The sequence below is a fragment of the Cajanus cajan genome, chromosome 1 (genome assembly GCF_000230855.2).
Source record: "Cajanus cajan strain Asha chromosome 1, NIPB_CcT2T_4, whole genome shotgun sequence".
NCBI classification, from domain to species: Eukaryota; Viridiplantae; Streptophyta; class Magnoliopsida; order Fabales; family Fabaceae; genus Cajanus; species Cajanus cajan.
In genome coordinates this window covers 42047666-42065608 of record NC_138517.1, presented here as the reverse complement: position 1 = coordinate 42065608, position 17943 = coordinate 42047666, and the positions used below count along the sequence as shown (strand labels likewise).

At 28.0% G+C, this 17943-nt stretch overlaps 1 long non-coding RNA gene across 1 annotated transcript; it reads right to left on the bottom strand.

Moving 5' to 3' along the window:
* Window positions 1–13670: 13670 nt before the first annotated feature.
* Window positions 13671–17643, bottom strand: LOC145953957 (uncharacterized). The gene is made up of 3 exons (XR_014431173.1): window positions 17231–17643; window positions 16001–16084; window positions 13671–14794 (listed from the first exon to the last, which is right to left on the bottom strand). It is a non-coding gene; the product is annotated as an uncharacterized LOC145953957 (long non-coding RNA).
* Between the last annotated feature and the right edge of the window lie 300 nt (window positions 17644–17943).

Here is a 17943-nt window from a genome sequence, read left to right as displayed (position 1 = left end):
TATCTGTTAAAATTCGTTTTTAGTGATCGTGGATCAACAAGTACGCTAAAAATATAATTTGTGGCGATTTTAACCCCTAGAAAATGCTTAAATAATCGCGATAAATTACGCATTTTTTTTTAGTGAGACAACATGCAGCAGTTTCACTATCATTCTGTAACTAATAAATATCTCCATTTTTATTATTAAATAGGTATGAAATTTGTATTTCCATCTTTATTATAGTAGGATTCAAATATATTCATACTTTATTTTTTATTTATCTAAAAATTAGTTAAATATTTTTTAGAAAAATATTAGAAAAACAAAAATTTTAACATAAAATATTAATTATAAAATTAAATTAATTATTATTTGACATAAATTTAAAATTAAATAAAGATTACATAAATTTTAAGTAAACTTTTAAAAATTAAATTAAAATTTTAAAAATATAGAGTGAATACTAGACATTTTTATGTATTTTAATAAATTAAATATTATCTATACTCATCAAATTAAGTATTTTTCATTAAAATTCAAACAAATTTAATGTTATTCATAATTAATATAAATTTACTTGTTACTATCATCTTAATTAATGATGAGAGGAAGCTGAGAGGACGGAGGAAGCGCGTGAGGAACAGACACTGAGGCTAGGGAAAGAAAAGGATGATTGATTTGTTTAAATGTTGTTTGAATGTTGATAATTATAAATCATATATACCAATTTATTCTTTCTATATTTTTTTATTCATAATTTAACAATAAAAAATTCAAAATGAATGAATATGTCAATAACTTATGACACTAAGCTACACTATGTCTTTAATGGATTTGAATTTCATGGTAGAGAACCTTTGAATGGGTTATTTATGGCACTTTATGTTACTCCTTCCATTTTTTATTCATAGTCGTTTTGTCAGAATTTGTCGTATTTTTTTCATTGTCATTTTATTAAAATTAATGACTTATTAATTTTTTTTTCTCTTTTTTACTCTTGATAATTAATGTATGTTTACTAAACAATGTGTCTATTTATTTTTAATGTCTACCTATTTTTTCTCTAACCACTTATGTGAAGTTAATGTTGCATTTAAAAGGATAATATGTTTCCAATGAAATACTATACTCCCTCCATTTTTTATTCATAATCGTTTTGTCAGAATTTGTTGTATTTTTTTCATTGTCATTTTATTAAAATCAATGACTTATTAATTTTTTTTGTCTTTTTTATTTTTGATAATTAATGTATGTTTACTGAACAATGTGTCTATTTATTTCTAATGTCTACCTATTTTTTCTTTAACCACTTATGTGAAGTTAATGTTGCATTTAAAAGGATAATATGTTTCCAATGAAATACTATAAAAAAATAGAAGGTAGAATAGGAAAGTAAGTAATAAATATTTTTTAAAACTAAAATTTCAATCATTTTTTTAAGTCCCGTACAAAACCTTAAACGACTATGAATAAAAAATAGAAGAAAAGTAAAAAAATAAAGGGTAAAATAGGAAAGTAAATAATAAATATTTTTGAAAACTAAAATTTTAATATTTTTTTAAGTCTCGTGCAAAATCTTAAATGACTATGAATAAAAATAGTAGGAGTACTTATAACAACTTTATTGTCTGTATCAGGTTTGGATAATTGATGTCTGCAACTTTTCTCTGATACAGTTGTTGTAGACATGATATTGCAATATCTGAAATGTAGATTGTATCTAAGAAATTTATTTCAAATCAATGTTGCAACGTTCTTCTCTCTCATATGACAGTTTAAATTTTTCTGCTAGTAGGTGTGAGTAGGGACGGGTTTATATGGAAGATAGTGGGGGCAATGGCACTAGCTTTCACTATCATTTTATAAATATTTTTTTTTTTATAAAAAAAGTAATATATTTTAAAAAATAAAACTTATATTTATTTATGTATAAAATTTAAATTTAAAGAAAATGTCTATATATTTGTCAAATATTTTAAGGAGATTAATTTTTATATATAATAAAAAATATTTCTTAATAACAAATCAATTTTTTTAAAATTTAATTATAATATATATATATATATATATATATATTAATGTTCACATATATAATGTAATATATTAAAAAATATATATTTTTGATAAAATAAAATTTATAATATAGATGTTTACCTTTTGTATTTCTATTTATTGTATACATTGATTAAAAAAAATTAAAATAATAAAAAATTGTAAGATTTATGTTCTATTTAGAATTTTTTTATTATAAAATATCTTTTTAAATAAATTATTATTTAAAAATTTATATTTCATATTAAAAATATGTTTATATCATAAATAAATTAAACTTGATTTTTATATAGTTTAATATATTTATTTTTATATTTTTATTAGTGTTAAATTATTATAAAACAGGCTTTTAGAATAATAGATCTGACTAAATATTTAAAAAAATGTCCATGATAGAAAAATAAATTATATATCATATATACTAAATTATAATATAATTTAATCTAGCCTAATTTAATTTTATTTTTAATTATAATCATAAATATAAAAGCTAATAAAAATAATTATAATATATATTTATATTTTTAAAAATTATATATATAATTTTTAATATTAAAAATATATGAATAAGTATTAACCTCACTATTTAAAGTTTCTAATTTCGAATGAGGAAATTTAACTTCCTCTCAAAGAATTGTTAGTGTTGCAGTTTGGAGTAGAGCAGTCAAATATATATATATATATATATATATATATATATATATATATATATATGAATAATATTATCCTTACTATTTTCATTAAAGTTTTTGATAGAAAAAATAAAAACCATTCAAACTTATGATTCTTCATTATTTGTATGCACTATTTTTTCTTAGTAATGTAAGAGAAAGAAACAAAAGAGAAGATTACCCCCTACAGAAAGGATCTTCATGTTGCCTGCTACAAAAATGAATTTATAGTCAAATCGTTACAAAGAAAATAAAAGAAGAAGAAATAGTACAAAGATATAATATCAAATAACATTTAATGGAAATGTAAAATAAAATTGAAAAAGATAAGTCAGTATATGATATATATTTTTTGTTTGTTTGAAATAATTGATTCGACTACTTGTTTTAATAAAAGTGTGTTGTTTTCTATCTATTCTTCAGTGACACTTGGAGTGGAACCTTAGAACGCTTGAAACTCTTTCGGAGAAATTTTCTCAACTAAAAGGTCTGAATTAATGTAGATTTTTAGTAGTACATGTGACTTTGTGTGCGTATATTTTTAATTAAAATTTATAATGTTTACCGTGGGTCTTGCCTGTATAGATAAAAAAAATAAATTAATTATAAATTAAATAATATTATAAAAAAATTTAAAACTAAATAAAAAGTTTATATTTTATTAATAATAAATAATTAGTTATATTATACAAATAATTTTATTAACATTTTATAAATCAAATAAAAATTTATAGATATCACTAAATAAATAAATAAATAAAAATGAATTTACATGAATATTTTAGAAATTTTAAAAAATCATATTATTTTTTAAAAAATTTCAGGAAATTTTCTTGGGGAATCTCCTATATATATATATATATATATATATATATATATATATATATATATATATATACAGAAAAGTTAACTACAGATTTTAAAATCTGAAAAAAAAAAAAAAAAACTTCAAAAATTTTTACAATCTGATAGGAAAATTTGCAACGTTTCTTACGAATTGTTATACAAAATTCAAAAAAAAAAAAAAAATACATGTGATAGCAAGAATTCTAGTAGTGATTCAATGTTTTAACAAAAAAAACAAAAAACAAAAAAAAAAAAGGCAATTCCTACTTTTATTTTGGTGAAGTTTATCACATGGAACATTAGAGGAGCTATTAACAATCTTGGATCAAAAGCATCCACCAAGGCTTTAAATTTGTTTTACACCATGGTAAGGTAACGAAACTAAGATAAGAATGACTTTAAATATCTTTATACAGCATTTTTCTATATGTTTTCTTACAAATCTTCCTATTTATATTAACAAATAAAAAATAAACTAAATATATTTAATATTCCTAAAATATTAAATGTATTTATTTTTATAAAGTATTAAGAGAATTAATAATATATATATATATATAATACTCCTCTTAATATAAGAATAGAATAAAACGAAGGTACGTATATCTTTGAGTTGTTTTTTTTATTCCAGCCGATATGTATATAAAATCACAATTATAAATTAAAACGAGGAAAATATATTATGGGAAGCATATGTAGAACAAACAAACTTAAGAGTTTGTCTAGTGTACCTTCAAAAGAGAACCTCATAATTTTGTGTTGTGTGGGGTTGTTTTCCATGACACAAAGAGAAGGCTCATACAAAATAAAATTGTTTGATAATTTTGTGCAGAATTATTAGATATGATTTTAACTGCTCCTTTTGAAAAACATGAAGCAAATAAGAATTTCCGATGTAATTGGGTTGATTATTTTGCATAAAACGCGATTCACATGTGCATAATACATGCATTATTTAGTGAATATCATTCTAAGATTAGTACCTCCAAATTCAAATGTTTGAGATACTGTCGGAGCATGTAGACAAAACCACGCAGTTATTTTCTTTATCTGGCTTTGTCATGGATTGATTCCAGCATAATAAGATTTCATTTACCATTTACACCAATCATTCACTCATCCAGGAAAGTTCTCCAAAATTAGCTGTATATGTATAATGTATTATCTAAAAAAAAATAGCATATTAATTTTTTTGTGAAAAACCTTATTATTTTGTAATGTGAGTTGCATTAATTTTCAAACAAAACAAAACTATATTTTCATATATACAACACACGAGGAAGACTGTTAGTTTTGAAAATAATCTTATGTGGAACCGAAAAAAAATTGAATTGTTGTTTTGTGTCTCTATCATCTATATTGTTTTATCACTCCCTCCAAAATGACAACATTTGCCTCATTCAACGTTGAATTAATTGTTTTAAATTTTGAGAATTCCTAATATACTCAACAGTTTTTGAAAGATTTTGTTACACTGAGGTGAGTTTATGCTATGTCATACTTTTTAGTCATGCCATCATTTTACATTTCAATACTAAAAATTATTAATCATTTTATTTGAGAAGTAATGTAAGAAAATAATACTATTTTCATTAGAATTAAATCTGACACCTTTGATGGAAGTCAACACCAAAATAAATAAATACACTATCAATCAAAATGGTATGTTCTGATTGGAAGCATGCATCACATTTTCGGTGGGTAAGCAATTTCTTTCTTTGAAGATAGCTAAGATATGCAAAGTCAATCATGTAAACTTAGTATATATGTGGAGTTCGCGGTAGGGATTAATCCACGCTTAAGTAAGGTAAAAATGTGAAGACGAACAAAAAAAAAATGTGGAGTTCGCGGAAGAATCTAGTAAGGGTTCTTGTGCTCAGATCTCCTTCTGCGTGAAGAAATGTAGGATTTCAACAAACAACACCTTTTGATCTTAAAATTGCATCTTTTGATCTCCTTCCACACTCTACAAACTTCTTCCGCCCAGAAGAATTGTAGAATGTTAACATACAACACCCTTATATTGCAAAACCACATGTAGCACATGTAAATACCCAATTTTGCCCTTCGCCCTCCCCCACCCCCTCCCCTCTTTTTATTTCTTTATTAATTTTTTCTTTTCTTTTACTTATTATTTACTATCCATTATTTTCTTTTCTTTCATCATTTTTAAATCAATCACATGATAATACTATTTTTCTTTTTCATGAGTAAAAGTATAGAGTCCAATACAATAAAAACAAAACAAAAACAAAAACAAAAACAAATTCAATGTTGCAAAAATAATAAATATGCATATTGAGTTTTTCAATATATATATATATGTGTGTGTGTGTGTGTGTGTGTGTGTTTTTGTGTGTGTGTGTGTGTGCGTGCGTGTGTGTGTGTCTGTGTGTGTGTCTCTGTGTGTGTGTGTCTGTGTGTGTGTGTGTCTGTGTGTGTGTGTGTGTGTCTGTGTCTGTGTGTGTGTGTGTGTGTGTGTTTGTGTGTGTGTGTGTCTGTGTGTGTGTGTGTGTGTCTGTGTGTGTGTGTGTGTGTCTGTGTGTGTGTGTGGGGGGGGGGGGGGGGGGGCATACCCTTAACACACTCTAACTAAGAGGATATATAATTATGGTCTGATCGAGATAGTTGAGAGCCACATAAGATACATCTCATGCACATAATGAGTGAGATTGGGCCTTCCTTGACGGTATATAGTTTATCGTATCCTTAAAAACATTTTTATATATATGATGCATGTCAAACAGACTATGCATAGCAACTAACATGATCTCATTAATTAACATATCACATGTTTTATCATATCACATTTTCACATCATTTCATCGTCAACTGATCTCAATATAACAATTAACAATTCAACTATATATATTAGTAATCAATGGCATTAGGGATCATGTCACTACAACTCATACATAGCTCGTAATCATAGCACTAGTATATATACTCACATATCACAATTAGTTATCGATATTAATTAGTATAATGATTACACATGTTTGCAGTTTAAACATAATAATTACACAACATCATCTTATACACCTTAAGACAAAATCGTAATGAAATCATCTAATTATATGTTAACACCTTGACTATAGTCACGAAGTATTCAAATCAATAGATTAACTAGTCTAATAGCCTTATCAATATAACATGTTAAATCTTTAAACATCGCAATCATCAAAACACCTAAAGTCATTAACCATCAAACACTAGTGGAAAATTAGCATATTACGTCACCCCTTTTACGTCAGAAATACGAAAATTTGACGTAAAAAAAACGCGGTGGCATTTTTGTAATTTTTGCAAACTTTTTTACGTCGGACCTAGTAGGGTCCGACGTAAAAAGTCCAATCTACGTCGGAGGTGTGTTGTGTCCGACGTAGATTGGACTTTTTACATCGGACCCTACCAGGTCTGATGTAAAAAAGGACGCAAATTTGAATAAGAGAGCGCGAGGCACACCGCGCGCATTCTCTTCATCACTTTTCATTTTTTTCTCTCTAAACCCTCTCCCTCTCCTTTGTTACTGAATCGTTTTTGTCTTTTGCAGAGGGATGAACTCTTTGTTACTCATTTGCACATTGTTGCTGCTCCTCAAGTATGAATCAAGGTTTCGTTAGCACTTTTCTACTTCACATTGCTACTCTGGCTATCTGTTTTATTTGATTTTTTGGTTGTTCTATTTGAAACCTAATTTTATCATTTAAGCCTACCCGGAAGGCTTACATCATACACACATTACATTTCGCGCACAAAATATGATGTTTATCTTTTAACTCACATAACTTTGTCATTCCTTAATATTTTTATGTGATTCTTGAGTTTAAATTATAGCCCCAAGTGTACTTTTTAACCCAACAATTGGAACTCAATTTCATTAATCACACAGAGAAATCACATAAATACCAAGATATATTCATACTAGAATTTTCAAAACCAGGCACAACTGACATTCAAACTCTCTTCTCTCAATATAATCAGTAAAAACATATATTAAAACCTAATATTACTTTATTATACCATCAATTACTCAAATTACATCTCAATTTCACATAATTGCAAACTCATAACATCTCCTTATACAATTATCAAAATGTATTCCCTTAGGGTTTTCACATGAACCACAAGGGCAACTCAAAACGCCTTAGAGTGAAATTATTCACTCTCCCCTTACATCGATGAACATTTGATGAAGAACGTGAATTAATCTTCAGGAATTTTGTTTTCTACAAGCTCTAGTTCCCCCTTCTTATTCTTCAAAGCGTATACATAATGTGTAAAATGATAAATGTAAAAATAAAGAACTGTCATAACTCCTTTTTAAAAATTTAAAACTCACACTTAACCCTTTAGAAAAAATACTTTAATCATATTTCTCTTAACCCAAAAAATTATAAAATAACCATATTTCTCTCAACTCAAATAATTATAACAAAATGTAATAATTAATAATTAACCAATATATAATATATAAAATAAATACACTACAAGAAAAATCAGGATTATCTACAGAAGAAATTCGTAGATAAGCATGAAAATCCGTAGATAAGTCTTAATTATCTCCGGATTATCTAAAGCCAAAAATCCCTAGGTAATAAGGTCGTGTATAACATTACTTACGAAAAATTTTCCCTAGATAACGTTATCTACCGGGTAGATAACCCAACGAAAGTTGTTATCTACAGATTTTTTCCATAGATAATGTTATCTACGGATTTTATCCATAGATAATGTTATCTACGGATTTTATCCATAGATAATGTTATCTACGGATTTTATCCATAGATAACCTTCAGAAAATTTTTGTTTAATTTTAATAAATTTATTAATGTAACAACCCTCATATTTGGCCTCTCAAGGATGCTATTTCACGACATTTCACTTTTCAACGTGTTTTGTCCTTACTGCACATTTTCTGGGAGACTTCCCAGAAGGTCAACCATCCCTATATTACTCCAAGTCAAGCACGCTTAACTGTGGAGTTCTAATGAGATAAGCTACCAAAAAACAAATGCATGTTATCAATATAAGTAGTACAAATTAATTCACTTAAGTCTTCCTCAACTATACAATCTCATACTTATACTATTTTTGGATCTATCTCATTTTGGTGTGTCCAAACCGCTATAAAAAATAAAAATACATATAATAATTATATTACCAATAATAATAATTATATTATATTTAATTAATCTTTATTTATATATATATACTTACTTGTATAATTAACAATCTACTTATTTCTATTTAAAATTAATATTATGATGCAATTTAAATTATTTATTATAAATTTAAAAGTTTAAATATAATTTATATATTTTTAAATGATAAGGGTTATAATAACACCGGTATAACTTTTACTAAGTATTACACGCTCAATAACTTTATATTAAATGTGAATTTTGTAAATCCAACCGTTAGATTAAAAATTCATATCACTTTATATGTTTATATCAAATTTTGTTAAATTAAATTGAACAGCAACTTGAAGGTAATCAAAGTGTTCATATTTTAGTATATTATGAAATGTATATATTACGTCAATTTTTGTTTTACAAGAATGAAGTATCAAATCATCTTGAATTAATATAAAATTCTGTATATTCGAGCTAAGAGTAAAAAACTTTCAATCTAGCTAACAGTTGAATTTATAAAATTCACATTTAATATAAAGTTATTGAGCGGTGTAATACTTAGTAAAAGTTACACCGGTGTTATTATAACCCTTCTCTTTTAAAATATTATTTTATAAATTAAATTTTAAGATTTTAAATAAATTATTAATTAACTTAATATATTTATTCATCTTAAATCTAAGATATTCAAAAAATATATTTATTCTTGTTTTATTTTATAATTATCAACTATTAATAAAATACTAATTTAAAATCTTATCTAATTATATCATAATATTTTCATATCAAATTTAAAACCAGATATTAGAATGTTATTTTTTTATCATTATTAATTTATAAAAATAAAAATTTTAAAATGACAATTTTTAATGATATTTATTTTTTACCAAATATTTGTTACATCACTTAGAGCATAAAAAATTTTGCACTGAATCCTGCCAAGGTTATTTACAGAAAATCCTTAAATAACGTTATCTACGGAAATTAAAGTTTATTCGTAGATAACATTATCTACGGAAAGTTTTTCGTAGATAACCCAGGAAAATTGTTATCTACGCAATGTTTATCCGTAGCTAACGTTATCTACGAAAAGTTTTTCGTAGATAATCCATGAAAATTGTTATCTACCGAAAGTTTTCCGTAGATAACTTACGAAAGTTGTTATTTATGGATTTTATCTATAGATAATTAAACATTATCTACAGAAAAAATTACATAAGTAATATTCTGTAGATAACTAAAAATTATCTATAGAAAAAATTCCGTAAGTAATTAATATTCCGTAGATAACTAAATATTATCTACAGAAAAAATTCCGTAAGTAATATTCTGTAAATAACTAAAAATTATCTACAAAAAAATATTACAGTAATATTTCGTAGATAATTACAGTTTTTCTTGTAGTGATATATTTCTCCCAACACCATTATAATTAAAATAAAATATATAAACAATAAACAATCATAATAAAAACACATATTTTTCTACAAATATCATAAAAAAATATCATAAAAATATTTATTTCTCTAACAAATATTATATAAAATAATTTTTACAAATATTTATTATTTATTTAAAATACTCATAATTACTAAAATCTTTAAAATGTTTTATAAAACTCTTAAATTAATAAAATATTTTTTTTAGTAATTTTAGAAAATTTGGGTCTTACAGTTGTAACATTTCTTACTATGTGTACATGGATTTTGTTATAAATGACAAATGCTCTATTTGCATATATCATCCCTTCTTTCCTTTTTATTATATATTTTAATCTTGTTACGTGATATCAATTTGCTAGTTCTTTTTTCTTTCTTTTGCTAAATTTTATTTTTGATAATTATCGTTCCATTAAATATTAAGTAGGATATAATATATTTTTTTATTTAATTGTGATAGATGACAAAACCACCAAAAAGAGGTTAGCAAAAAAAAAAGTAAAGAGCCTGAATCAATGGAAAAAGGTAAAAAAAAATTGAAATGTAGTAAAACTGTTCTTATAAGAATTTTGTATAGCACAATAACAAGAGTTAATCACCTATACACTGCTAATGTAAAGTTTTTTACATTGGTAATCAATCAGAGCCGTTAATTGTAACACCCTGAATTTTCTACTAATAGGCTACTAATTATTATTTATTTTTATATTTACGAAGATTATTATTTTAGTTAATTAAAAGGGGCTTTATAGAATATTTTAAAGGTTTGTAATAATTTAAATTATTTATAAAAAAAATTAATTCTGATATTTTTTAGGCCCAGAACGGGCTGTTCCCAGAAAGCGGAACGGGCGTTCCAAAAAGCGGAACGGCCTGTTCCTAAAAGCGGAACGGGTGTTCCAAAAAGTGAAACGGGCCGTTCCAGATAAACAAAATGGCCTAAAATCCAAAGTTGAAAATGAGCCGTTCTCCTTATGGTCAACCTGTGTAAAAGTGAACTCCAGAACGGGCCGTTCTAATTTTAGAACGGGCCGTTCTGCTTTTTGGAAACGGGCCGTTCTGATTTCAAAATGGGCCGTTCCAGTTGAGAAATTTGCCCACGTTTGAAGGCTCCGTAACGGGCCGTTCCGAAATCAGTACGGGCCGTTCCGGGTACGCCAGAATGCCTATAAATAGGAGGCAGGGGGTGAAGAAAAAATTATAACTGAGGGAGAAGGTGAAAATTTTAGAGAGAGAGAGAGAGAAAGAAAGAGAGGGAAAGAAAGAGGGAATCTAGAGGAGGAGGTTCTGCTCAAGTTTTAGTTCCTGCTTATTCAGGTAAGGGGGAGGAGAACCTTATCTCTTTAAAATTTTATCTACTACTATTTTTATTTATTTATGTTATTTTTTATGTATATTTATTTAGTGGGGTGTCCCTAACCTCATTTATTTGCTTAACCTTTGATTATTTTTGTCTATAATAATTATTAAGGTGTTCATATTTTATATTGTTTTATTATTTTATAATGATCGTCATTTTTATTTATGTTATTGGTACTATTAATATATTCTTGTTACGTAAATATATTATAAATATATTTATAATCAACTATGATATAATTGTGATATCTTGGACTCGTCTTGTTATTATTTTTCATGGATTTATAAAGATAAATATTGTTCTATGGCCATAGAAGATAAAGTTTGAATTATTTGTAGCTGGAGGTTTGACCTTGGGGATTTAAATGAGTAAGAAATGAAGGTGAAATATCCTATTGTTGATTAAGGTGAAATATCCTTTTATTGGTTGATGTTATGATGATGCTCATTTATCCTGACTAGTCACTACAAGTATAATTCAAATTTTATTGTATCATGAAAATTTAATATATGATTTGTATATATATTTATATATATATATATATATATATGTTTAATATTGATTATAAATAATTATGTATATTCTTTTGAGTTATTATATTTATTGGATATTGTTCTTACTCCTTTCTTTTCTTTGTTTTTAAAATTAAATATATTATAAAATAGATGGATCTACTTGAGATTCCAGATCATTTTGCAGTTGTTGTTACTACTGTCCTACTTGGAAGAACTTGGAATATGGAGGCTATTTGATGGATCTGTTATAATTTTATTTGTCAACCATATTATTTCAATTGTAATTTTTTTTCCACTATTAATGTAAATATTATAATAGAAGTGAAAGAAATGAATATTGTGTAAAATAGTACGTTATTGTAAATATTTTAGAACGATATATCATGTTTTAAATTCACAAAATATTCTTTTTCTTTATCTTTATCTTTATTAAAAAAAATTGTTAATGATTTAATTGCAAAAATATTATATAAGAATATATATAATTATTATTATATAAATTGGGCGTTACAATTGGGTGTTACATTAATAGTACCTTTTTTATTTTAATTTAATTAAATGAGCAAATGAAAAGACATTATTAAGGGTTCTTATTGATTGCCAGTATAAAAAAACTTTACACTGATAGTATATAGGTGATTAACTCCAATAACAATGGGAACAAAACGACCCGAATCACAACATAATGGTAAAATAAAATTATTTAATATGGAAACAAATAATTAGAATAAAGTGGTTGTAATTTAATTTAAAAATAAAATAATATTTTTTTTTCAAAAATCCTTGTTATATTGATTATCTCGATAGTTGGTCTATGTAGCTTGCTTGCCACATGTCGTATCTCGCATTCATGGAATGATATTTGTATCATGAAAAAATTTTCAGCCAATATTAAATACCCTAAGCAATTGGTTAGAGCATCTGCAATGGGGGTTGCTTATAAGCAACTCCCTGTACCACATCACTGTCACATCAGATCTGACCCACTTTATAAGTTGCTTAAATTTTAGCAAAATTGCTTGTAGAAACAACTCTGCTAAAATATAAGCAACTCATAAAATGGGCCATAGCTGATTTAGCAGTGATGTGGCACAGGAGTTACTTATAAGCAACCCTCATTAGAGATGTTCTTATACAATAAGTCGATTGACATCCACCAACTTCTAATTTTGTTAATTGTAATATTAATGGTGGAGCTCGATTCATTTGGTTTAGCTGTTGGTTGGAGTATTTTTCATGATTATAATGGTGCTTTTCTTGGCAGGTTCTCAGATTTTCTTAGAGTTAGAGATGCTCTATCTGCATAATTAACTATAATTATGATCGTAATTAAGTATGCATATGTTAGGGGATGACATAATCTTTGGTTAGAAAGTGATTCCAAGTTAGCCTTGACAACTTTAATAGATGTCCAGATTATTCCTTAGTCCCTATGCATAAGGTGAAAGAGTTGTTCAAGTCTTTACTCATACATGAGGTTTTTTTCTTCTCACATCTATAGTAAAGAAAATACTTGTGTTGATAAATTGGTTGATTATGGTTTATAGTAGTTTGGTGGCACTACTACAAAAACACTGTTCTACATCGGTTCTGGAAGGTAATTTACATCGGTTATAAAACCGATGTAGAATAAGCCGATGTAAATTTGCGTTCAAATCTACATCGGTTGTCAGAAAACCGATGTAGATTTGGGTTCAAATCTACATCGGTTGTAATTAAAACCGATGTAGATTTGAACGCAAATTTACATCTGTTATACCAAAAACCGATGTAGATGTTTTCTCAAATCTACATCGGTTTTACTTTAAACCGATGTAGAATGTATTTTAAAAAAAAAATAATAACCAATTATTTTTAGATTCTTTCTGGGTTACCTGTATAAACATATTTCATTCATAGTATAATTTCAAAATCTAATTATTGAGTTCCAGTTAGTTTCCTGAATTAGAGGTTATCAGATACAATAACTACTCTAATAATAAAGCTATAACTTTGAATTCTATTTTAAAAAAAGACAAAACAGGGTATTCATAAGAAGGCACTAAGTCCATGGTATACAATAATAAATGGCAACCCATTAGATTTCAAAAAAACCAAAAATATCAACTCCAATCCCAAGTTCGAAGATGACATTTTCACAATAGCACGATCACACATGCAAATGCAAGACCCATCTCTGATAACGATTTCCATTGCCCAATACATTTACCAACAACATGGTCCTTAGATTTGATTAAAAATGATAAATTTTCTACCATAATAAATTGTATATGGTGCCTTTGCCCAGCTCATGATCTATTTTTTTTAGCTAGTATTGCCCATGATTAGTTAGTATTGCTGTCATTTAACTTTGTCTTTTAACCAATCAGCCAAACACTACTAAATACAAAGACAAAGACAAACAAAATATAAAAAGGGACAAATTTACACAAATAGGCCAAGCAACCAATCAACCAAACTCTTTACTAAAATCGGGAGATGATCAGGTTATATGGCCAAAAACACCACTCAGAACAGGGGTTAATACTCACAAGAAAGATGGGAAGAGGGGAAGGGAAGCCATATATAACATTATGTTACAAAAGCTAAAGATAACTAAAGACACATTAGTTATATGTCAGAAGCCTCTTGTAGAAAATAAAAATGAACATGAAACCATGACTTTTCAGTTAGACCAACTAAAATATTTTCACTAGATAATCTAGTAAAAAATCGTTACAAGAAGAGGAGCTCCTGCAGATTTCCTATGCTGTCTGGAATAGGACCCTTGAAGCTACAACCAACAAGAATTCTGTTGACAAGAAAGCACCTGTTTTGTTATAATTGTTTTTATCAAAACGATCAGATTTGAGTTACTAGTTCAACAATCAATTCTGAATTACAAGGTTGTCAGCTTCTTCAAATACTTGCAAACAAGTTAGTCTTTCAAATACAAATTCAGAAGGAAACAACTGAGCATATACAGTAGGAGGGGTATTCTTCAAGGTATCCATAAGAGACAAAAGGCTGGTTTCTCCATGTTTTCTAGTTCTGGCAAGTGCTTCTGGTTTTGAACTTACTAAAGCTTAGTTCTAAAGTCACTCCTTGTATAATAGGAACTTAGTCAACCCTGGTTAGCAAGTATAATGGTTGCAGCAAAGAAAAGAGAAATACAGTAGCCACAGCTATTAAACCTCAAACGTAAATCACTATGGCCAGATTAAACCTGTTCAAATATTACATGTCCACACATCAATTAATTTGTAACTGAATGGTTCATTAAAAAAAGTTTAAGAGGAGACCCGTGAGCACGATCAAAGTCTGTATGTTTATTGGTGTCATGCTGAAGTTCAAAGGAACAAAGCAGTAGCCAAACACTGGAGTGATGTTCTTTGAAAGGGATTTTTAATCCTATTTTCATACATGGAAGGAGAGGGATGGAATTTCAAAATTTGCTTTTTTAAATCAGAGTGGTAGTCAAACTAAAGCAGGGAAAAACAGGGATTTCTGTCCATCAATCATAGATGGTTGGTGGCTTTGATTTGATTTTAATGAAAGCTTCTATTGGACTGCTTCACAAAATCATTACATGGTGACATACCTTAGCAGCCAGGCTCTTTTAGGTGAGGTGACACTGCTATAAGAGCAACGTCAACTACCATACACTATATATTTTTATGATGCATGATGATATTACAAGCAAGTTCACAAGTTCCAGTTTGAATATTTTTTAAGTTTACCCTATAAATTATCCTCTTTTGGTTTTTAGGCTGTACAGGTTTCAAAATTAGTGGTCAATTGAGTGTTGACTGTTTTAGGCTTTTTGTTTAGGCTGAAGAAATTAATATGCAGTCATAACTTTTATACATTCAATCATGAAGCATGAGTTTTTTTACCAACAGAAGAATGTAGTGATTAATACCAACAAAAACAGATTTTCCAATAGCACCAATGGAAAAAAAGTGTGTCAGAAAATCATGATAACCAACCAATCATTTAGCAGGTAAGAAAAAGTTACCTGGTGCCACACAATCTTGAGGTTCCAACAGTTTTCCAAGAGCTGCACAACCCTCAACTGCAAGTAGCCGAACAAAATCTTGATCTGCAAGAACAAGGGTGAAGAAGTCACCGGTTATATATGCACTTCGAGTTTCAGCAGATCAACAAAAATACTATTAACAATACAACTAAATACATAAGCATGACACACTCAACAATTAAGCACCCTAAGAAACTTGAAAGAAAGAGTGCGTGAGATAGAGAGAAAGAAAATAGACAAAAATTTAGTACTAGCACAAACCAATTACAGCTACGAAACTCCTCAAACTGATTGCTAAGTTAGCTAATAAGATTTAACTAACTATTGAACTTGCATCCCAAACCAAATCAATACTATTTAGTTCTACCTCTTATAACCCCACCTTATAACTAATGCCTCACAAATCTTTTTCTAGTACAACACAACATTGGTAATTACCTATATTTCACCTGCTAGCTGGCTATTGATAATTTTCAACTGGTAATTCCATAATTATTGTTATTGTAAATAACAAAAAACCAAGTAGCTTATCTTGCACATCCTTCATATATTTGTATGAAGACCATGATATCAATTTATCTTCTTAAAGAATCTTTTAGGAAAGATCCAATGATCAAATAATATTCAACAGTGTCCACTTAGTTTCCCTTTCTTCTGTCCAAATGTCAATGACATATACAATTGGTGTAATTGATCAAATAAAATTGACTAGGGTAAGGTTTCAACTTACATGGCTGTTAAAAATGAAGATTTTAGCATCAATCTTGTTGCGCCAAAGTGCAAACAAAATGCTAACAATTTCCTTCTTCATTAAGCTTACTTTTCCAAATAACACAATCAATTGTCTGAATTTCCACTAATGATTATTTTCAGCAAAACCCTCCACTGATGGAGCGAAATTCAGCAACAATCCTATCCTATTCCTATCTAAGTCCAATAGTAGCAAGGACATTCTCCCCCGGCAATTCAAAAAGATATAACAAAATTAACTTTTTCTTCTTAAGGTTCAACAGAGAAAGTTCTACAATTCTAGTTCAACAAAATGCGAAAACACAAAGCTAACACTACAAACGAAATAAATAGCATTAACGAATGCATAAATAAATATCGGTTCAGTCTAAAAGGAAGAATAATCGTTTTAGGGTTTACATCATTAGACCCTAAACTAATTGAAAATAAGGGGATAGAGCATATGAGAGCCACCCAAACCTTAAACAATTTAGGGTTCCTTGCGCGCACAATTTAAACAATGGTGCTTAAGCTTTTGCAGGAGATGCTTCGAGAGACACTTCTTCGGGGGGAAATGGCTCGCGCTGGTCACCAAACAAACAGAACTTGATGGTGCTTAAGTTTATACGACAATGGCTTTCTGGGGCATGTGCAGTTTCTGTGTTTAAGAAGATAGGGTTAATGTTCTTGATAGAGAAGGGGCGCCAACGCGCGAGAGGGTGAAAATGGGGCTGAATACTACACCAAAGAAACGGAACTTGATGGTGCTTAAGCTTACACGACAATGGCGATTCTAGGGCATGCGCAGTTCCTGTGTTGAAGAAGATGCGCAGTTTCGGTGAAAATGAGCTCAATGTTCTTGATGGAGAAGCTGGGGGCGCCAACACGGGAGATGAAAATGTGGCTGAATACTACATCAGTTCCTGAGTGACCGATGTAGATATGTTTGTTATTATTTACAAAAATGCCACCGCGCATTCAAAACAACATCGGTCCCACCAAAAACGATGTAAAATGCTCATCATTTACATCGGTCTTATTTATAACCGATGTAGATATGCTTGACATTCTACTATTATTTACAATTATGCCACCGGATTCATTTTTTACATCGTTTCTAGATGAACCGATGTAAAATTGACGATGTTAAACATTCATTTTGTAGTAGTGTGGGATATTCTTCTTAATTTTTT